The sequence below is a fragment of the Danio rerio genome, chromosome 14, assembly GCF_049306965.1.
Source record: "Danio rerio strain Tuebingen ecotype United States chromosome 14, GRCz12tu, whole genome shotgun sequence".
Lineage (NCBI taxonomy): Eukaryota > Metazoa > Chordata > Actinopteri > Cypriniformes > Danionidae > Danio > Danio rerio.
Genome location: NC_133189.1, coordinates 52,648,313 through 52,671,696, shown reverse-complemented (window position 1 = coordinate 52,671,696; position 23,384 = coordinate 52,648,313). Strand labels below are relative to the sequence as shown.

The 23,384-nt window shown below is 36.9% G+C and overlaps 1 protein-coding gene and 1 long non-coding RNA gene across 32 annotated transcripts in view; both read left to right on the top strand.

The window, feature by feature from the left end:
• rapgef2b (Rap guanine nucleotide exchange factor 2b) overlaps positions 1 to 23,384 on the top strand; it is a 252,942-nt gene that overhangs the window by 13,152 nt on the left and 216,406 nt on the right. The window lies entirely within an intron of this gene.
• Positions 12,991 to 21,472, top strand: LOC141377602 (uncharacterized). Its single transcript, XR_012389992.1, has 2 exons — positions 12,991 to 17,824; positions 20,554 to 21,472. It is a non-coding gene; the product is annotated as an uncharacterized lncRNA (long non-coding RNA).

The following is a 23,384-nucleotide window of genomic DNA, read 5'->3' as shown; positions in this document are numbered from 1 at the left end:
TTCACAATAGAGCGCGCTGATTAGTTTGAACCAAGTCTTTCTCATGAATTGATGCAGCACACTCCGAGACGTCATGATGCACTCCCAGGTAGAGACATCCATTCTCCACGCTGGAATACACGCAAGGATGTAATCGCCGTGCCGCAGCTTCAAAAATGAATTTCAAACCGGAAGAACAAGTTTGGTTGAAATTACGCAAAAACAACAAATTTTCCCTTTTTAGTGAAATATAAGTGTCCTAATAGTGTTTTTAGCAGCGTGGGACACATATATGACTATCAACAGCTAAAATAATGTGTTTTGGTGTTTCGTGACCCTTTAAGTGTGACGTCACGCAAAGCGGCTTCCGGGTCCAAGCTTTCTATCAAACTGTATGGGGAGGTTCAACAAATTGTAACAACAAACATTCACAAAGTAATGTAATACTTTTAAATATCACGATCGCATTTTATATAACCATGCCTAATACCAGATGGCCAGAAAGTGGTGATTTTTTTTTTTTTTTAATTGTTAAAATATTGGAATATGTTCAATCAGTTCCACAGAAATCCACAGAAAATAAATGTTTGTTCTGATAATCTTTAATCAAAATCTGACCTTTAATTAAAATCTGACCTTTACAGTTTGATGGCTTTGAATAAAATGTGTAGCCACGCTCCTTCAACCGTTAATTTGCTGTGATTAAACGATAAAAATAAGACCTCGCCCCCCTACATAATATTCTGTTAAGCTTTGGTCACACCCCAGCTTAACACACCCCAAAGCCTTCCATTCATATGCATGGGAATATGGCAGACTGGAAAGTTTTACATGTGGCTGTATTGTAAAGTTCAAGCTTGGTGAGCTCTGACATGCGCAATCGCAAAATGTGATTGTGTTAGACCAATAGAAGATCAAAACATGACCTCTCAGTTCAGAAATTTTAAATATGGAGCAATCACTTGCTTTTTAATGTCTATCGTCTTGTTTAATCCCGTCCCTTTTTGCAGTGCTGTACGACAGAATTTCGCAAGCTCATACTCAAGTGAGACTTTAGTTTTTAATATGTCAACGTACTGGAATACTAAAGCACTTCCTGTTCATGCAGGTTTTAGGGAACATTTTTGTAACCAAATGTTGTGTATTCTTAAATAAGTACTATATCTTGTCTAAATAAGTACTATATCTAAGTCAAAACAAGAGTGAAGTGGGTCACTCGTCATCGCTGAATATGAATGGGTGTCCTGGTGAAAGGGGCTGAATTGAATACACTGCTCATGTATCAATAGTGGTTGGTTGGTGGCCCTCGTCTCTTCCGGTGCCTTTTTGATCCTCCCGTTTGGGCTGCTTGTGTCATTCGAGCCTCCTCTTCATCTTCATCCTTCTTTTGATCCTTGCTCTGTTTTGCTGTTCCGACCCATTTGTTAGCATCTCTCTCTTTGTGATCTTCCTTAACGGAGAAAACTCGCTCTGAAGCTGTTGACAAAATGCACAGGGAGCTCTGAAGAAGAAGCTTTTAGCAATGCATAATATATGGGAGGGGTGTGTGATAGAAACTAGAGCAGAATATTATGTTACTAATTGATTGATTTTGTTTTAAAGTGAATCAGTCATTTTGAATGAATCATAAGGATTAAACTGTTAATGTCTGATTTAATACATTTGGCGAACTCTGCTACACTGTGCACCATTTATAAAGCAATCTTTTGCGAAATTATTAAACAAACATGTATTCAAGACATGAATGCCATATCAATGGATTAATAAATTTGAAGTATGGCATTTAAAATTCACCATTATATAAAATACAGGGCTCGAAATTAGGGTTGGGCTGATATAAGATGCCATTGCCATCGCCGTTAGCTGATAAACTTCACGATGCTGAGCTGGCATCGCGATTCATCGCCACGCCTAGGGCTGGAGGATAATTCGATATCGATAATTATCACGATATATAATTTTTACAGTTCGATAATTGATTGATAATATTTGCACACTATGCATAATGCTGCGCATGCATTTTGCAGCCTGCCTCTCCGGATGCCACACGTAGTACAAGTTTACGGACATACAGTGTTGGTTGCACTTAGAGGAGTGAGAAAAAAATAAGGTAAAAAAGGTCGGAGTCACAGACTTGAAACGTCACTAGACATCAGTCTGGAGCTACTTAGTTTTTTGAAATTCGACACATAAGAGAACAACGAGCACTGCAAACTGAAAGATATGACAGACCAGCCTGATCTCATGAGAAAACGTAAGTATTTTATGTTTTGCCAGTTTAGTGGCTAATTCGTACAAATTCATACGAGTTCAGTCGTACGAAATTGTACGATTTTAAAAAGGAGGCGTTGCACCTAACCCCACCCCTAAACCCAACCGTCATTGGGGGATGAGCAAGTCGTACTAAAATGTACGAATTAGATTGTACGAATTCGTACGATTTATCCACTAAATGAAAAAGTTACGAATTGCCGTGAGATTGTGTTGGACAGATAGCACAATCTCAATGAACACTTAATGCTTGCCATAAACTACAGGCTGCATTATTTAAGGGCATTTGTTACGACATTGATTATTGTTCTCAGCTTATGTTTCCTTTTTAATATTAAGATATTTGTTTTGAAAAATCTGCAATGCCACTATATCCTCATCTACGGTAAAATAACCTTTATTTAAAGGACAAAATAACTGAGGAGAAATCAGATGCTCAAGACATAATCTTTATGACAAATGCAGTAAATTTATTTTATAATTCGTTTTGCAACAAAATTATTTTTGTATAATGCGTCATTTAAATTTGATGTATTTTTGTTGGTCAGTTGTCTACAGCATAAACAAGAAGAATGAATACCATCTGAGGTGGAGCCACAAGCCCGCTATATGATAGAACTAAAACAATCCATTAAACTAATTTCACGGTTTTATTTTAATTCATTAACGAAGCATGGTTTGAGCAGCGTGAGCTGGACAGTCTTTACAGGCTATTGGCAGCACTTGTAGTTTTCTTAGATTACATCAGAATAATAAACTTGGTCCGTAGGATGTGAGCTCTGAAGCTCGCTGAATGAATGGAGACGCTCCCCGCATGTCTCGCCAAATTCTGAAATGAAGTCATTTAAAGTCTTTAAAAAACAAGATATTTCAATGCATGTCAATTAAACTCACGTTAAAACATTAAGTTGACATTTGTAAAACTTTAAAATACATTTGAAGCCTGATAAACTTGTTAAAATGATTTGTAAACACGTTGTTTTGACTTTTTATTCGGTAAACTTATCTCAAGTGCATTGTCACTTGCGGTCTGATTTTTAGTTCATTATCAGCTGATTGTAATGTAAAATCTTGTGCCTTGTTGCTTTCGGCAGCCTCCTTCACTGAGGTACAGCAGTATAGAATGCTCTTTATGGTGGCGGTCATGTGTTGTGTTTTTCCATTGCTTTTATTACCCACAGCGTTCTGACGAACAGAGGCCAGACAAACCTTCTGCTGCATTAGAGAAATGTCAAGGCTGTAGAAACGTAATCTGAATTCATCTCTCTGACACGCAGCAGCAGAAGAGCCAGAGACATTCTTTCTGATGGAAAGAAAGAAAGAAGAAAAGCACACAGACAGATTTCTTCAAGTGCTCAGATGGTACAATGCCACCATTTGTTGAAATCTCTGGGTAGAAGAGCCCTGATCGCAACTAATCTCCTAGTATTAGGAGAGAAGCCAGAAAACTGGTCTGAGATCAGTTTTGAAAGGTAGATTTAGCAGTAGTAATCCTGCCTAGGCTGTGCCTGACCGTGTTTGTATCTGTGAATGTAGACCTTTGCTTTAGCTAATTATTACCTGATTATCTGTTTTGTGATAAGAATTTTTTTTTTTTTTTTACAAGAGCTTCCTTCGTGCATTTGTATTGGACAATATCCATAACATGATAATAATGCCCTAGAATTGATATGTTAACACATATTCTCATGTGTTTTTCTATTGTTAAATATAACATTTTTTAGTATTGTTCATGTAAAGGTAAGCATTTTTATGATTTTACATAATATAAAACATATGGAATTGTAATAGATTGTGCATATAAAATTGTATATATAAGTGGTGGGCCGTTAACGTGCTGCGTTAACGCGAGACCTATTGAGCGATTAAAAAAATATCGGCGTTTAATCTATTCTCAAAGTTGGGTTGGGAACTGGGTCTATTCTACACAAGCTATGATAACTTTCACCTTGATGTTTTAGCGCGGATGTATTTCTGTCTAAATTGCATTGTAAGTGGCGAGAACGATTTTTCGAACCTGTGTGCATTCCTACTGTGAAATTACAGCATCATATTCATGACGTACTAACATGGATGCCGTTCACTAGAGTGAATCTGAATAATGTTAGCTCCACATCTAACTATCAGGCACCTGTAGAGTTTATGCGTTCGAGTAAAACATATACAAATAAAATGGACTGGGCGATTTTTAAAATCAAAGGCGGTGAAAAACCGGTGAGCGTCTCAAAAGTTCAAAAAGTGCCCTTGTGAATTAAATCAGCAGGATGCCCTTCTGGATCTTTCACTTACTTTGAAGACACTACTGACTACGCTAACATCTGTACTCTAGTTATTTGCCTTAATAGACAATAATATAATTAAGGTGTTTACGTGTCGTGAAGTGCTTTTATGTAAGAATTTCCTGTAATTTTGGCTGACTCTGTAGATTCGGTAGTTTCACTTTAACTCATGAACATTTCTTTCATGGCCCCGTGACAAACTGGGGTATTAGACTCAAATAAGGAATAACGACTGGTGAGAGTGTGGGAAAACTTCTACAGTTCTAAATTCATGTTTAACTGAATAAACAGTTAGTAAACACAAGTACATCTTATTGAACATCCTTTATTTTCATCACCAATTATCATAGTAGAACAGTTTCTCAAGCAGTTTGTGATGCATTTTGTTAACAGGAGATGAGGCCCTGGTCTAATGCGCCACCTGGCTGAAACCCATCCTCAAATACTTACTTTTAGTCATTATTTGGGTAGCACACATATTCTGAAACCATTTTAATATAGATTAATCTAAATTAATTCCAAAATTACAGTGAGATAATCTGGATTAAAAAAATTATCAATGCCCACCTATAGTATATGTATAATTTATTTTTAAATGCTTTGAAATGATGACAATTGTAAAGTAAAAATTTAGGAAAATTTGGAACTTATTTAATTGCTATAATCATAAAGCAAAATAATATTAAAGGCATCATAAGTGTAATATATTTCTTGAGGAAAATATGACCTGGAATTTTCTTGACAGATTTGTATTTACCACTGTGGCGCCTCTCTTTTTCAATTCATTATTCTAATAAAGTCAGCAGACGTTTTCTTGCCAAAGTAAATCTAGTGGCACGCATTTTATTATTACACCTCCTTAAGTGATTTCCCCTGCGTATGTTCTGTGTTTGTGGTGAACAGACTGGGCTGTGTGCAGGAGCAGCTCAGACACCTGAGCCGGGGATTGTATTCCTCCTTGATCTGAACAATGGCTCGACTCCAGATTGAACGCTCTAGTCATGAGGTCATATTCCCTTCTGCTCTTTATGGCTCCATAGACCTGTACATTACATGTTTATGAGGGTTCAGCACAGGTTTTATGATGAGGAATTAGGCCAGGTTATGCCCTGGTCTAAAAAGCTCCTCTCTCAGCCCAGACTGACACTTCGCTCTCTATACTGTATTGTTTGTAAAATAAGACAGTAATAAAAGGCAAATACAAATAGCATGATTTATGTAGAATTGTGTGCTGGAGACCTAAATTTCAATTTATTTCAGTAGTGCTCAACTGATATTTGGTATTTATTTTTAAGTATTGCATAACAGCTAAGTTTTGGGAGTGGACTTTTATTTTGCTTAAGCACAGATGCCAACCTAGGCTCATATGTGTCTACAAGTACGTTGCTCAGGGTACATTTCATGGCACATTTAAAGGAACAAGCAAGCTGGAAGTGGCCAATTATATGTGTTCTAGGCAAAACAGAAAAACAGATGAGACAAGACAACCAAAGAATTGTAACATGTGATTACTGCTCTAAAATATATTCGTTTTAAATATCTGGGTAAAAAACAAAAACGTATTTCCTCTTTAAAGGGCCATGACACCCCCCACTTAAAGTCTACTTCAGAATTTTTTCAAAAGATGCATGATTAATGGGCGTGGAGCTCCGCGAGCATCGGGCAGCAGTGGGCGTAGCCAGCAGGGGAGAACGTGAGCGAACAACTGTTGTTGTCAGTTAGCTCACAAAATGAGACAAACCGTGAGGAGACGCATGAGTTTATAGTTTACAAAGTTAAAATGCAAAGAAATGAACAGTGATTTAATGCCCTGCTACATTTGTTATTCGTAATTTTATATACAGACAACCACAATTTATATCATTATAAAGATAAGTGTGTTCATGTAAACACTATAAATGAGGACTTCTCTCACAATCCCCGTATCCAGCAGACTCAGTGCAGCAGGTCTCCTGACCCGTCTATTTTAACCATTAGCCCTGCTGGTAATCTGGAGGATTTAGGCAAACACAGCAGCACGGCGACGTGTCTGAATGTGAACGAACTCCTGATAAAAGACAGCGTCCGCCATTCTCTAATTGTCGTGCTGCTCTCCCGACAAAAATGCTAGCAGCACACACACAGCTTTGCTGTATGATCGGCCCTGACAAGATCGCGGGGGAAAAACATGCAACAAACCCCGTGGATCATGGAAACAAACGCATATGAGCCTTCATGAACGGCTAAATACTGTCGGTCTGTGTCTCACAGCTCGGGCTTGACTCTGGCAGGTCTCATGAATAATTAAGTAGCCGGCTCTTCTCATAGGATAAGAAAACTCCGCTATGAATAATAATGAGAAACCGACGCGTCATCATTGCACTTGCAGTTCTGCGCTACGTCGCCGATTTTGATCCCGCCCCAAAAATCATTTTAAACCCGGAAGCTGAAATTAGCTGACAAAAGCTCAAAATTATCCAGTTTTCCCCACAATTAAAGCTGACAGGTGCTAACATTGTCTTTATTGATGCTCAACACAAATCTGTTAATATAAAAAAAAAGTTCTCCAGGGTGTCCTGAACCTTTAAACACTATATATTTTATTTTGAGAAATATCTAAAATGTTTTGGAACAGTTAAAATGTCAGGCTAAATAATTCAAATCAATCATTGACTTCTGCTTTTTTCATTAGTTTAGAAAAAACACACATTTAAAACATCATCTCTTGATAACTTTCTGCTGTAGATACTGTTGTCCTAAAAAAGACAAAAAAAAAATGTAACAAAAAATGAAACATACTATTAGAACCATATAGCAGAAATTTTTTATTATTTGTTTTTTGAAAGATTTATTTTTGGCCTTTTGCCTTTATTAGATAGGACAGTATTTAGACAGGAAGCAAAGAGAGAGAGAGAGAGAGAGAGGGAGGGGATTAAGGAAATATCCTCAAGCTGGGATTCGAACTCGGGAAGCCCTGATGTGCTACTGCACCATATGTTGGTGCGCTAACCACTACGCTATTGCACCGAAATATAGCAAAAGATTTTGGCGGTTTTAAAACCTTGACTTTTCCAAACCGCAGTACACCTTGAAAACAGTTATAGTCCCATGACTACTCTCAATATCCATTCTCTCGAGTGAATGTATGTGAGCTTGACTGAAACACAGCTAGTCAGATTTTTGCTGTTTTTACAAGTGCCAAGAACTAACAATAACACCCCAGTGGTGCTTACTAATCCATACTAATCTAATTCTCGCTGGAATTTCTGTCGGTTTGACTTTTGTTCCGCTGCTGCTGCTGCACGGGGATGGAGGAGCTTTGCCGGCTCGTGAGTGAGTGTTAACCTGGACTGAACCTGTGGCTGGATTCCCAATGCCAGGCTGTTCGGATCCAGATTACTTCTCTGTTGAATCTGTACGATTGGAGAAATGACGCTTCACCTCAGCTCGACAGGTTTAGCTTTCTCTCAGCCCTGCGCTCTTCATTTCTGTGAGCTGAGGTAATGTGTACTTTTGTCCGCCTCATGGACACCGATGGCAGAAACTCTTACTGATGGGTTTCGAAATGTTTGAGGTGGAACTTAGTGACTTGATTCCTTGTGAAATACTGCACAGTGTTTAACTCTGACCTTCACTAATTGGAAACAATTGCTTGATCTCATCATCAGGGCAAGAGTTTGCAGGATTTTATTTAGAGCCACTTTTTCACAGTCATTTTCCCAGTACCTTCACTCTGTAGTATTTGGCTCTGGCTTGTGTTAGAGGTGGGCGGTGTGTCCAAAAAACATACCTGGAAATTACGTAAGTGTGTAGTAATGTTTATATTATGACTTTTCTAGTGAATTGCTTGATTTTTAAATACAAATCCATTTTTATTTTCTGTTTATTAAATCAATTTAATGGATGCTAACTAAAATATAATTATAGTAAACAGTAAGTATAGTAAACTAAATAAGTATTTAAAAATAAATATATAAATAAATAAATATTAGGGTTGCACAATATATCATTTTAAGCATTGATATACACAATAGTCATATCGCAGGACGTGCAATGTGGAGTCCTGATTGTAGTTGACCAGATAAAACAGTTTAGAAAGCACAATTTCAGTGTAAGTGAAAGTTGATCAGTCCCTTGTGTTTTTAAGGCCTGTGTAAATATTTTAAGCGAGTTTAAAGCATTCGCCCACAAGGAATTATTATGTCTATACACTAAAAAAAGGACTTTTGTGCTGGTTCAAACTATTTATTTAAAATGAGCTCAAACAACAACATTCTTAAGTAATTTTAGGGGCAATTTAATTGTTTTATGTTCAGTCCACTTAAATTTTAAGTTAACTTAAAGGTGCAGTAGGTGATCTGCCAAAATGCTAACCGCTTAGCATATTATCTTTGGACGGCGGGGAGGGACTGTGATTCAAACCCACACCCCCTGAAATCGCGAGCGCGCGCAACGCGTCACAACAGCCGACAGACAACCCACTAGTTCATGTCATTCGCCAGTTAGTTAGTGCCAGCGCCGTGCAGGAATTACGTGAAATACTTTGCCACACAGAGTAGCATGGTAAACAGTATAAGAAGGCTGTCATTGTTCAAAAATGACCCAATGTGAATATAAAAGCGCTATGTACTGGTGTTTTGTTGTTAAACTAAATATAAATCTACATTATAGATGCTGTCAAAGAACCTTATGAAACTGAAAATAATCACATCAGTCTTTCACCGGGAGATTTCAGTGGCTGAACAACGCGTCTGTGCATATAAATCATACCCATAACAAAACACAATCTAACATAAAATAGTTTCAAAACAGAACCTTACCTGTCTAACAGTAATACTTCAGCCATGATGTCATCCTTCCTCCAGCATGCTAAAGTAACTCCAATATTGATTCAGGTTTTTAAAAGTTTCAATTCAGCTTTTGATTTCTCCCGGTCTCGTGACCGCGCGGCCGCTTTAAGGGCGAATTATACCCACACCTGGGTTTACAGTAATCGGCCCGAGCTCGGCTGTCCTTCGGCGCCTCCGGCTCCGACTCGGCATCTGCGAGCGGCCTGCAGCTCGCTCGGAGGGCATGTGTTTGTGAAGCAGACGGGCATGCGCTAATGGCGGATCTGCGTGAACAGATGCGCAGAAGTCGGAATCTACATTTGCTGACAGACAGTCTGACCTGCCTATCGGAATTAAGGGAGATGACGGTCCGACTCTATTTAATTGGATAAACATTTTTTAATTTTATGCTTTACCCAGAATATAAAAATACTAGGGATGTAACGGTATCAGAATTTCACGGTACGGTAATATCTCGGTATTAATGTCACGGTACGGTATTTATTGAATCATTTACAGGAAAAAACAAAACTTATGAAAATACTCCAAAAAAGTGCCAAAAGTGTCAACGACAATTAGTCATCTATCTGTAAGCTTTGAAACAGGAACTTCAATTTTAATAACAAAAAAATATTAAACCATGTAAAAAATAAAGTTTCAATTTAGTAGTGTTGAAAACTCATCACATTCAACATTTAATCACTCACTCACTTAGATAGAGATGGGTTTAAAGGAAAATTATCATATAAATATAATCTGGTAAAAGCTGGTATCTCTGGGTATTTACAATGTCCCCTACAATATACACATACATACATACATACATACATACATACATACATACATACATACATACATACATACATACATACATATATGTATATATATGTATATATATCCTCATATTTCGTATAATTTGTAAATGCAAAAAGGTTATTGTTGTAAAATGTTTGTAAAATGTTGTATTTCAATGTGTACAAAATGAAATCGAAAAATAAATATATTATGGGGGTATATATATATATATGTATATGTGTATATATATATATATATATATATATATATATATATATATATATATATATATGTATTTATATATATGTGTGTGTGTGTGTGTGTGTGTGTGTGTGTGTGTATATATATATATATATATATATATATATATATATATATATATATATATATATATATATATATATATATATATATATAATAAAAACTAAAAGCAAACAAAACAAACGAACAAACAGACAAAAAAATAAATAAATACAAATAAAACTGCTTCTCTTTTTGTCATTAATAGTAATCTATTCAAACATGACAATTATAATCATTCCGAGTACTAGGTACAGCAAATATATATTAAAGAATGTATCAATGCAAAACTATAAAGCTGGAACTGCATTACCCATCAAAAATTATTCATCAACTTCTTCCTCCCGAACTGCATTTAAAGCTGATGGTTTAATGCTCTTTTATTTTTTTGTATTTAAAGAGAATCTGGATGTTTTTTTCCCCCCACACATCAGCCTCTATCAGAGAACAGAAAGAAGGTGGTCTATACAGATAGCAGACGCCTCTTTATCCATTATAGCTGCATCTTGACTAAAGTTATTGTGACACTAAATGTGTGCTCTCAGATCTTGTTTGGTAAGCTTTGCCCTGTCACACTAAGCACTATTGTGTGACTATTTTAGTCCTAATCCCCAACATCTAATAAAACCAATTAGCGTAAGCCCGTCTTCACTGGCCTGTTTGTGTTCGATCAGTCAAAGGCTTTGAACTGGGTTACAGAAAGCCCTCCTGTTGGCCCCATCACACACACACACACACAATCACACACAACCCAGATTTTCTCCACAATAGCGCCTCATAATTATCTGTACAATGACAAGGTCCACTGGAAACACTTGTATGCAGCAAAGCCCTTCAGTAGCAGCCGATAAACCTCTGATACGAGTGTTTATGGCGTGTGGTTAAGCAGTAAAAGCTCGCTGATTGTTTAGGCAGCTGTTTAATTCATGCATCTTCACTACTATATTACACATCATGATTATGAATCGTGATATGTGGGTGGTTGAGCGCAGTTGTGCATGTGTCCACCTCACGCTGCGCTTTGGGGCATCAGCATAATGAGCAGTGATGTGTAATGGATGGCTTTTATGATCTGCGTCAGTGTCCGTTTAGCATTATGCTAATCAGAGCTGCATGTGATTTGTAGTAAGAGTGAAGGAGGGCAGGCGTTGATGTGTCGCCGGTGCACAGGCTCTGTGCAAATCAACCAGCGCTCGTCACTGATAATCAGCGTCACTGTAATTGTTCTGTCATGTAAGATGCTTCACTCGGACTCGTTCAACAGGATGTATTCACATCGGAAGAGGTGTTTTAGTGAATGCGATGTTCATATATCTGAGAGAGACATTATTGATGAAGTCAGCGGGAGTTTTAATATGTGTGGGTTACAAAAGGAGAATATTAGATGGTAATGAACTGATGTTTTGTCTGAGTTTGTCTTGGTGATTTGAATGGTGATAATTAATTAGTAATTTTCTCTTTGCAGGACGGTGTGTACCTATTATTAATAAAAAACGTTTTAATTTACATAATATTCAAGTTCAGGGCGAGGCAGTGGCGCAGTAGGTAGTGCTCTCGCCTTACAGCAAAAAGGTTGCTGGGTCGCTGGTTCGAACCTCTGCTCAGTTGGCGTTTCTGTGTGGAGTTTGCATGTTCTCCCTACCTTCGCATGGGTTTTCTCCGGGTGCTCCGGTTTCCCCCACAGTCCAAAGACATGCAGTACAGGTCAATTGGGTAGACTTAATTGTCAGTGAAGTAGGAGTAGGAGTAGGAGTATGAGTATGAGTATGAGTATGAGTATGAGTATGAGTATGAGTATGAGTATGAGTATGAGTAGGAGTAGGAGTAGGAGTAGGAGTAGGAGTAGGAGTGTGAGTGTGAGTGTGAGTGTGAGTGTGAGTGTGAGTGTGAGTGTGAGTGTGAGTGTGTGAGTGTGTGAGTGTGTGAGTGTGTGAGTGTGTGAGTGTGTTTCTCAGAGATGGGTTGCGGCTGTAAGGGCATCTGCTGGGTAAAAACCTGCTGGATAAGTTGGCGGTTCATTCCGATGTGGCAACCCTGGATTAATAAAGGGACTAAGCCAAAAATAAAATCAATTAATTAATGAATGAATAATATACGTATAAGTTGTTGAACAGTACATTTGGATGCTTTTTAAAGTCACTTTTATTGTTTAGAAGTTGCTTTCATTGGCTCAGTTTATTTTAATTAATGTCAATACCCCTTAACTGTCGGTCCCAGGTTTTGATGGCATGTTCAACTTAAATGATTGCCAATCTTCAATGCTGCTTAGATTTAAGCTTGGTCTCCTTAAAACAAGACAGATCTGGATTTAAAAAGTAAAATCAAACAAAAGTTATGTGCCTTTATGTTTTGGAAATTAATAAATCGTGACCAATTGAGGGCAGGGTATGGGTCGGTGCGCTTTTATGGCTGTTTCCACTGTCAAAAGGTACCAAAAAGTGAACCGTACCGTACCACTTTTGGGTACCCTTTCCAAAGAGTACCTAGCACAACTAAAGTGCACCAAAAGGCATAGCCAGACATGCAGCTGAACGCTATTGGGTTACAGAGATACACCAGTTCGTCCACAAGCCAAAAGAATGAAAACAAAGGAAGAAGCACTTTTTGAATGCACAGCCGAGACATTATATCGAAATTTAAAGATATACATAAATAACCAGCCATGGTCGACCCAAGCTTAAACAAACCTTGTCCTCGTCTTGATGAACAGACACAAATTCAAAAAGAACAAAATCTGCTGTGTCCTGTTGTTGTTTTACGAGGTCGTCTAAAAGCGCGAGTGGTTTAATTTTTTTCCAGAGAGCTCGCTGCGTGACCTATATTGATGATAATATCGTGATTACTAAAGTGTCCAGAAACGGACACAGGCGAGAGTGAAGTGCAAAAAAACAAAGAAGCAAATGATTCTTTCAGGAACCTAAACCATAAACAAACTGCCCTGTTTAACTTTAATCACCACCTTTTGGACTATTGTGAACTCGCAATGATGGAATTACTTTCTAACAGAAGTCACCTGTGCTGGCGAAGATTAAAGATACAGATGAGAGGTTTGCACTGACTGGGCTATATGTTGTGTGTTGTTTTTGAACCCAAATTAGGACTTAATGTATGCTGCGTGTAGTTGATCTGTAATTGGTAACATATCGGAGACTGTAAGGGACTGTATGTGTTCATATATGTTGCATTTATTTATTTATTTATTTGTTTTATATAATTGCAGACGTTACAGTTGGCTATTTTGCACTGTCCTCGCTCTGCGGTTGTAATCAACTAATGTTCATAGAAAGGTTAGTCTAGAACATTTATACACAAGTATTTATGTGTATAAAGCATCTGTTTTGTGAGAAATGCTTCTCATATGATATGTGAACAACCCGTACATCTTTACTGTAGACATTTCTTTTAGCAAGAATGACATCGTCTAAAACTTTGTCGTACACTACGCCTGTATGTACGTACCATTGGTCCCTTTAGGCAGTGGAAACACAAGTCTGATAAAGGTGACCTGTATCGTCCCGTACTGTACCATACCGTACCATACCAATCAGTGGAAACGGGTCATAAGCTGACATACAAGCGATCCACTGATGAATCAACTGGTCTTCATGGCTTTAAAATGCTCCAGTGTCCCTGTATCTGTGGTTTTGCTTGGTAAACAGCTGTAAGTTCGGTGAACTGGTGACCTTCATGGCCGATTACAGTCATTTCTGTCATTTAAAATGAACCTTGGCCGTGAGTTTACAAATGGTAACAACCAATAGACAGAATATTGAATATAGATGGATTAATGGATTTTGAGAATCAGTATCATCATAAAGTGTAACAGACTGTGTATTTGTCCCTCAGAATTTCTCTATTTTTATTTTTTTAAAATATTTTTTATGTCTTTTATGGCAAATTACAGTTAAAAAAGACAAAGTATAGATCGGAAAGTATAGATAGTATCAACCTAAGCGCATACAATGAGAAAAAAAATTAAATAATAATAAAAAAACATACCTACAAATAAAAAGGTAAATATTAATGTGGCTTAACAAAAACTACAACTGTACAATCACACAATACACTGTACTGTGCACTTAGGAAAAAAAAAATCAATTTGCTGAAACAAGGACTTAGTCTGTAGTTGACAATAAAACATGCTATTGGATATATTTCCTAAATGGGTCACAAATTTTCTTAAACTGGTTAGATGAACCTCTAGACAGTCTAATTTTTTCCAACTTTACAAAGAAGAGGACATCACAGATCCACTGTGTTGGGGAGAATTTCTCTATTTTTGTGTTTCACTGAAGTGAAAGTCATACGCATTTGGAAGAATCTAAGAGTTAATTGGTGAGGGAAGTTTTCCTTTAAATGTTAATGATTGATTAATTAGCATATTGATCAACAGTCAGCGTTGTTTTCATACCCTGATTGTTCCCATGAGCTAGTCAGATCTTAAAAAAAAAACTCCAGTGAAACTGACATCAGTTTTCCTTTTTTAATTCAATTGTAGTTCAACATCCTGAGGATACAGCCAGAAATAGCCTGATGTTTTCTTCAGACGCCTTCACCACAGGCTTCAGGGTGGTATCATACGATTACTACGTAAACAGGAAAATGAGCCCTTTGTTGACCAATTAGATGAACAATTGGAAATGCAGGAAACAACGAAAATATGGTCACAGCGAACTGTAGTCAATGTCTTTGTTTTGCTCAATTCCTCGAAGCTGTTTTACATGCATGGATTTCTAGGACAAGATTCTAAAGCTGACAAAGCGGATACTTGAAAATCTACGTGTGTCTTCTGACATTTTGAGAATGGGTTAATTTGAATCAAAATTAATAACATGAGGGCAAAGATTTGTTTTTTGAATTGGTTATTGCTATAGTGGTATGCAGATTAACCAATCTCAATAGCTTTGGGCATTTTTACTGTGAAGTTTATGAAACATTGGTTGGTTTCTGCCTATAAAACCTGTAAATAAATGACACTAAAACTGCCTGTGGAAAGTTAATTTGTCTTAATGAGTGATTCATTGAAATGATTCATTCAAAACAAATCTTTATGGATGGCTTTTTTAAATCGCTTACTCAAATGATTTGTTAACATCAACAAAACTCTGAAGTGGTTGTTTGGCTGTGGCTTTGTTTGGGACCATTTTATGTTGTTTAAAAAGGGACAAAAATTACTATATTGTGTCTGAAATGAAAATCAATATTATTGTCTTGTTGAACTGTTGTATAAAGTCAATATTTATTTTGTAGAAACACTTGAGTGTTGATTGTGTAATATTACTGAACTATATAATTTTTTTGATAACTTGAACTGTAAGGTCATTCGAACAGCATACTGATCATGCAGTGAATGAATTTAGTCTCTATCTCTTTTTTCTCTTTCTTTTTATCTCTTTACGCATGTATGGATCAACACATTGATTGGATGGATGGATGGATGGATGGATGGATGGATGGATGGATGGATGGATGGATGGATAGATAGATGGATAGATAGATGGATAGATGGATGGATGGATAGATGGATAGATTGATGGATGGATTGATGGATTGATGGATAAATTGATTCAATGATGGATGGATTGATTCACTGATGGATGGGCTGATTCACATATTGATGTGTTGATTCACTGAATGTTGGATTGATAGATGGATTGCTGGATGGGATCGATGGATGAATAGATTGATTGATGGATGGATTAATTCTTTAATGGATGGATTGATTCATTGATGTATTGATTCATTGATTGATGGATTGATGGGTGGATGAATGGTTGGATAGATTGATTGCATAAATGGATTGGATGGATCGATTGATTCATTGATAGATGGATGAATGGATAGATTTATTGATGGATGAATTGATGGATAAATTGATTCATTGATGCATGAAATGATTCATTGATTCATTAATTGATGGATTGATAGATTGATAGAGTGATGGATGGATGAATGGATGGATTGATTCATTGATGTATGGATTGATTCATTGATGCATGGATTGATTCATTGATGTATGAATTGATTCATTGATTGATGGATTGATAGATTGATGGATGGATGGATAGATGAATGAATGGATTGATTCATTGATGTATGGATTGATTCATTGATGCATGAATTATCCATTGATTGGTGGATTGATAGATGGATTAAATTAATTGAATGGACGGATAGATAGATTGATTAATGGATTGCTTGATGGATTGATTTTTGCTAATTGTTTGATATGGTCAATAATATCAGCCCACAATTTAGTTAAACAGTAATTATCAGATGATCTGACATGATAAATAGCCACACCACTGCCTCACCAGTAATTCTACACATACACAGAGGTGCTAGCATGCAAATGTGTGTGTTTGCCGTAATATTCCTTTCTCTTTCCAGAACAATGTCCTATTGAAAACAACATCTGGTAGTGTCACCGCAGGCTGCTTTTACAGAAACAATACCTCATAAGCAAATGTCTCTCAGACTTAAACTGAATGTATTATCACCGGGAACTGTGATCTGTGTGAATTCAGGGTTTCCTCTCAGTGTCTGAGCTTCTAGTCAGTCCAGGGTTTTTTTTTTTTTTCGCAAGCATTTCCCCTCCAATTTATATTCCGTGCCTCACATTGTCTTCAAAGGAGAAACGTTGTGGACCCCACAGGCCTAAAATATGCAGCCAAATACTCTGAATGCTCCGAAAAGAAGCTCTTTGTCTCGGAGTTCCCTAGCAACCGAGTGCACTAGAAAGGCTGGAATAGAATCACCCTACAGAGGGAGAGACTTCGGTTGATCTGCTATTGTCAGTTGCCTAACTGCCGGCCAGCAGTGGTAGATGTGTTTTCTTCTTCAAGAGGTTGAGGGAGTAGAATGAGGAGAAAAAGAAGCTCCGCTGAAAATGCTGGATTGGAAATACAGTGATCTCCACTGATATTGGCAGTCTCTGTAAAAATGAGCTAAGAAGGCTGTCAAACAAATAGCTATCCAATATCACATAATTGTGCTCATAACAGAACAGGATTAGGATAATTTTTTTTTTCTGAAAAGAAAAAAAATTAAGAAACACATTTAGCGAATCAATTCTAGCATGCACATCAAATAAGTCATGCAATATTTTTCTTTTTTTAATAGATCATCCCATTTACCAAGGGTGCCAATATTAATGGAGAATACTGTAGGCTGCAGATGCAACACTGTACTGTACTGTTGGCTTTAAGTAAGTCTGTGTTTCCTCGGCTGCCTGCGATATGCTTCATCATCAGAACGGAGCCATGTGACACTGTTTGCCTGTGTCAGCATCAGGGCTCGTTCATTTAATTTTCGAAGGAGAGAGGACTGTGTGCCCTTCCCTATCCCAAGCCCATTTTCATCCAGTTAGCCCATCTGCTATTTGATAATGAAGTTTATGAGTCGAAAGAGCACAGCGATGATGGTGTCTGAAAACAAGGACTTACTAAGGCCTACCACCTTATTCGGTGCACAATATTGCTCTTTAGGGTCATGTTGGTGTTGTTTTGCTGAGGTCTAAGAGCTGGGAACTGTTCCATGGTGGTGGCTGAACAAACTAAGGAGGATTGGGTGTTTAAAACAGGTTTGGTTGATATTGATGAACATAAAGCAGCACAATCAGGCTTTGCTGGTACCATGACTCTGATCATTACTTTCACTCTTAACCCAGGATTTCATACTGTGTTTATTCTCTATATCAGCAGCAAAACAGCCAATCTCATAGATCCTAAATTCATTGATCCTTGAATTTATATTAAAATCAATCAATCAGTAAATCAATCAGTAAATCAATCAATCAATCAATCGATCGATCGACCAATCAGTCAATCAATCAATCAATCAATCAATCAATCAATCAATCAATCAATCAATCAATCAATCAATCAATCAATCAATCAATCAATCAATCAATCAATCAATCAATCAATCAATCACTATAATTAGTCCATAAGACTTATGAACTAAATTTCTTCTGAACCCATACAGTAGCTATAAGTGAGGACATACCAGCCTAAAATGATCACTTTTTCTCCCCAAAAAGCAAAAAAACAAAACGGCTATTAGAAAATTTGTACTGTAATATCATTCTTATTGACAATTCTATGCTTCTTTTATATCAGGGGTTTTCAAACTAGTGGGTCGCACAGTGAACAAAGGTGGGTTGCACAACGTCACATAGCTGCAGCTGTATTCACATTGCGGTGAATCAAAACCAGTAGGATTGATTGCAATAACTCAAAAACCTCTTACCCTAAAAATATCTAAAGTGTTTTCTACAAAAAGACAAAGCTGGTTATGTTTATATTTATGTCTTTTTCTTTTTTTTTTCTCGCTCAACATTACGAGCACTGCTCCGTTTGAGCCCTCGCAATCTGCGTTTAGCCGGTCGAACTCGCGCTGAGCGGAGCTCTCAGTAAGGGACCGCCGGAAAAGTGCTTATTTTTTCGTTTTTTTTTTTTTTTTTTGCTCCGTCCTGCGTGTTTTATTTTAAACACAACTCCTTTTCTCTTAAATGAGCACAAACATTTACTAAAGTAAGCGAATGCTTCATTATAGATCTGTGCATTCCTACATTAACACCTCTGTTATCAAACAAAACACAATGAGAGATTTATTTGCTGCTCTTTACTAAATAACTATAGTAACTTTAATCAGTATGCAAATACAATTAAAAGCGATATAGATTTTATAGCTTAATTTAATTTCTGTATAGGCCATTGAAGCTATTTGTTGTCCCATATCTTTTTACATCCCAACATTTACATATTGCTAATCAATAAATAGCTATAATGCTATCTGTTTATCGTCAGCTAATGTTATGAAAGGACATAGATGGAAAATAGTAATAGTAATGTAACTACCCCCATCATTTCTTCTTCAAGCAAATGTGTAAATATTAGATTTATTCAGCAATAACGTTAATTGTACATTAGCATATTTATGTGACCTTTTCCCAGATTGTAGTAGTCGATCAAGTTTAGTTTCTTAAGACTATTTAGTTTCTTAAGACTATACACAGTGGAATTTACTGCGATGTGACGGGGCTTGATCACAAGCAAGGTTCTTGATCAAAGGTTGATCATATTCTCTTCTAAAAAAAAAAAGAAGAGAAAAAAAAATATCACAGTTACAGCCAGCATCTCACAAAGAGCCTCATTTGGTGCATATCAAATCGCAAAATCCAAAAAGCCACACACCATATATTTTTGACTGCTTTGAATAGATACTTTTTTTTTAAATTAAATTTTTCCATATTAAAATATTATGGTGGGTCTTGAGATTGAATTTCTTGCCTGGGTGGGTCCCGGAGTAAAAGGTTTGGGAATCCCTGTTTTATATCATTGCCATTTGGATCTTTCAAGGGTGAACTTTCCCTTTAAGAAGTTTGTACAACTTTCAGAGTTCAGAAATGATCTTTTATTTCTCCTCTTCTAGAGCAGATCTTGCCATGATGAATCTTTGAACACCATTATATAATACGACAGGGATGAATGCAGAAACATTTGTGTTTGATTCTGTGCAATTTTGCATGGATGTTTGGCGTGAATCCTAGTCCAGAGAACTGTGATGTGGTCAAGTGCTAGTAGTTTTAGAGGCATCGCTATTTAAATTGTTATGCGAGACCTTCGATCACTGTGGTTTGAAGGGGATTTGTGGTTTCAGGCCATTGAGAAAGATCTCAGTTGTGTTACAGTGCCTTATCACTGAAGAAAGTCTGTGTTGCGTTATCTGGTCACAAGCTTTCCAGCATCAATTCAATCCTTGTATTGCAGCAGAAAAATAAACGTCTGCTTTAGTGGACACAGATGTGACCGTGTGACGTTTTTATTGTCGTAACATTTTATCGACCATTGCACAAACACCACACTGATGACTGGAGTTTTCTAATATGTAGTGGTGTATGACAACATCAGATTTTCTTGTTTTAATAATCCACCAACTAGGTATCCTTTTTTATGCATTTTTAATGCAGTATAGTTATATTGCAAATTATTGTTATTGCAAAAATAGTATACAGTTAAAACCAGAAGTTTACATACACTGTATAAAAAGGCACATAACCATTTTTTAAAAAGTCAGATGTTAATGTGACTAAACCTTTTCTCTTTTAGGTAACTTAGGATTATCAAATGTGTTTCTGTTCTGCTTAATAGCAGAATAATGAGAGAGATATTTTTTGAGAAATTGTTATATCATTTCTTGACAGTCAAGTTTACATACAATAAGATTATTCTGCCTCTGAAAAAGCTCAGATGATGGTGTCAAGATTTTGGAAGTTACCGATTGGCTAATTGACAACATTTGAGTTAATTGGAGGCACAACTGTAGAATAGTATTTAAGGAAGACCTCAAACACCCTGCTTCCTTGTATGACAACATGAGAAAAAAAAACAAGCCAGACACTGGGAAAAAGACTCATTTTTGGAGACATGTCCTGTGGTCTGAACTAAAATTGAGCTGTTCGGCCATAATGACCAGTGTTACATTTGGAGGACAAAAGGGAAACCTTACAAGCCTAGGAACACCATCCCAACTGTGAAGTATGGGGGCGGCAGCATCATGTTGTGGCGCTGTTTTGCTGCAGGAGGGACTGGTCCACTTCACAGTATACATGGCATCATAAAGAAAGAACATTATGTAGAAATACTGAAGCAACATCTCAAGACATCAGCCAGGAAATTAAAACTTGGCCACAAATGGGTCTGTCAAACAGACCATGACCCTAAGCATACTGATAAATTGGCTAAAATGTGCTTTAAGGACAACAGAGTGAATGTTTTAGAGTGGCCATCACAAAGCCCTGATCTCAATCCTATAGAAAATTTGTGGGCAGAGTTGAAAAAGCTTGTGCGAGCAAGACAGCCTATAAATATGCCTCAGTTACACCAATTCTCTCAGGAGGAATGGGCCAAAATTCCTTCAAACTATTGTGAGAAGCCTGTGGAAGGATACCCAAAACATTTGATCAAGTTTATACAGTTTAAAAGGAAAGCTAAAAAATACCAAGAAAATCTGTGTAAACTTTTGACTGTCTAGAAATTAATAACAAATTCCCCCCCCCCCCCCCCCCCCCCCCCAAAAAAAAAAAAAAAAAAATTCTTTCATTATTCTTGCATTTAGCAAATGTAAATCATTTAGGTAATCCTATCGGACCTAAAATAGTAAAAATTTAGCATGATTTACCATCAGTCAAAATGGTTATGTTCCTTTTTTTTAGAGTGTATGTAAACTTCTGGTTTCAACTGTATGTATACGTATCGCAGATGTGTGATGTATTTATTTATTTATTTTTAATTACATTTATTTAATACATTGGTTGTTTATTCAAATTGGACCAATCAGATCAGGCCTTACTGTCTTTATTCCTGCCTTTCCAGTAGTTGCTGTTCTGATATTGGCTGGAGCGGCCTAAAGGTAAACCCAGAGATGAAAACTAAATACTAATTGTTTGAATGGAGAAAAGAGTCTAAATTAGAATTTAATATAATAATAAAAAATGTAAAAAAAAAAATAGCTAATGAAAGGGGCATTTTTCTATCGGGCACTCTTTTAGGTATTATCATATTGACTATTATTATATTGACATAAATTGCAAAAAGGGTTTACATAAACAAAATAAACAATAATAAAATGGTTAGCACTAATAAAAAATACAAATATTACATTTAAATTAAATGGCAAAATGATTGTAGTAAGTGCTGTAATAAGGTGTCATTATTAGTATATGCTCTTAATATTATTATTAGTACATATTCCCACTAAGGTAATATTTGATGTGACTTTATGTTGTGCTCTACAATGTCTATATTGAGTCAGAGGCAGCAGTATTGTAATGGGAAAACGAGCACTGTAGCGCACTACTACGATATTTCATCAAAAGCAGATTGTGGAGATATTTTAATCATCCGCAATAAAAAATCATCTCATTGCACATCCCTAAATAAATAACATACATGTTTATTTCTTTATTGCATTAGCGAATATTGCCTCATCTCTTTTTAAAAACTGTTTTACCTAAAAAAGACATTTTCTACTTTAAGCTCAGCTCCTTCGTGATATTTATTAAAACTCCTGATTTGAATTCTCTCTTCATCTTCATGCCATCCAGCAAAGCTCCTGGAAACGGTGAAATAATAATGAAGGCTTGAGTCATTGAAGTGGTTGAGAGGAATGCTGGGAGCAGGAAGTCTTGTTTTTGGAAGGAAGTGTTTTAACAGCACATCTCCTCATCGTCGTCCTCTTCTTCTGCATTATTTAGCGCTCGTGTTCGGCTGTGTGATGGTGGAGACGCTCACAGATGTCGAGTCTGTTAATGAGACCCTTTCTCGGCTCTTCTGTGGAAGTTTGAGACACTGGCGTTGGTAGTTTGATGACAGAAGAACAATTTAATTATGTTTTCATCCAATGCTGTATATTTCAATAACTTTTTAATCATTTATTTTGGATGATCCAGTAAATTAATTAGCCAGTGAATGCCTTTTAGTGAAAGACACTTCTAATTTACTCTCTCATTTGCAACTTTTTTTGATGGTTGGGTTGGGTGATGTTCACCAATTTGGCATTGTTCGATGTCTAATGGGAAACATCGATATGACAGAAGAACATGATCGTCGTCATAGAGATCGAATTATTAATGAATATAATTATTTAATTCCTCATTCATTCATTTTCTTTTCAGCTTAATCTCTTTATTAAACTGGGGTCGCCACAGCGGAATGAACCGCCTACTTATTCTGCATATGTTTTACACAGCGGATGCCCTTCCAGCTGCAACCCATCTCTGGGAAACATCTATACACACTCATTCACACTCATACACTATGGACAATTTAGCCTACCCAATTCACCTGTACCGCATGTCTTTGGACTGTGGGGGAAACCGGAGCACCTGGAGGAAACTCCACACAGAAGTGCCACCTGGCCCAGCTGAGGCTCGAACCAGTGACCTTCT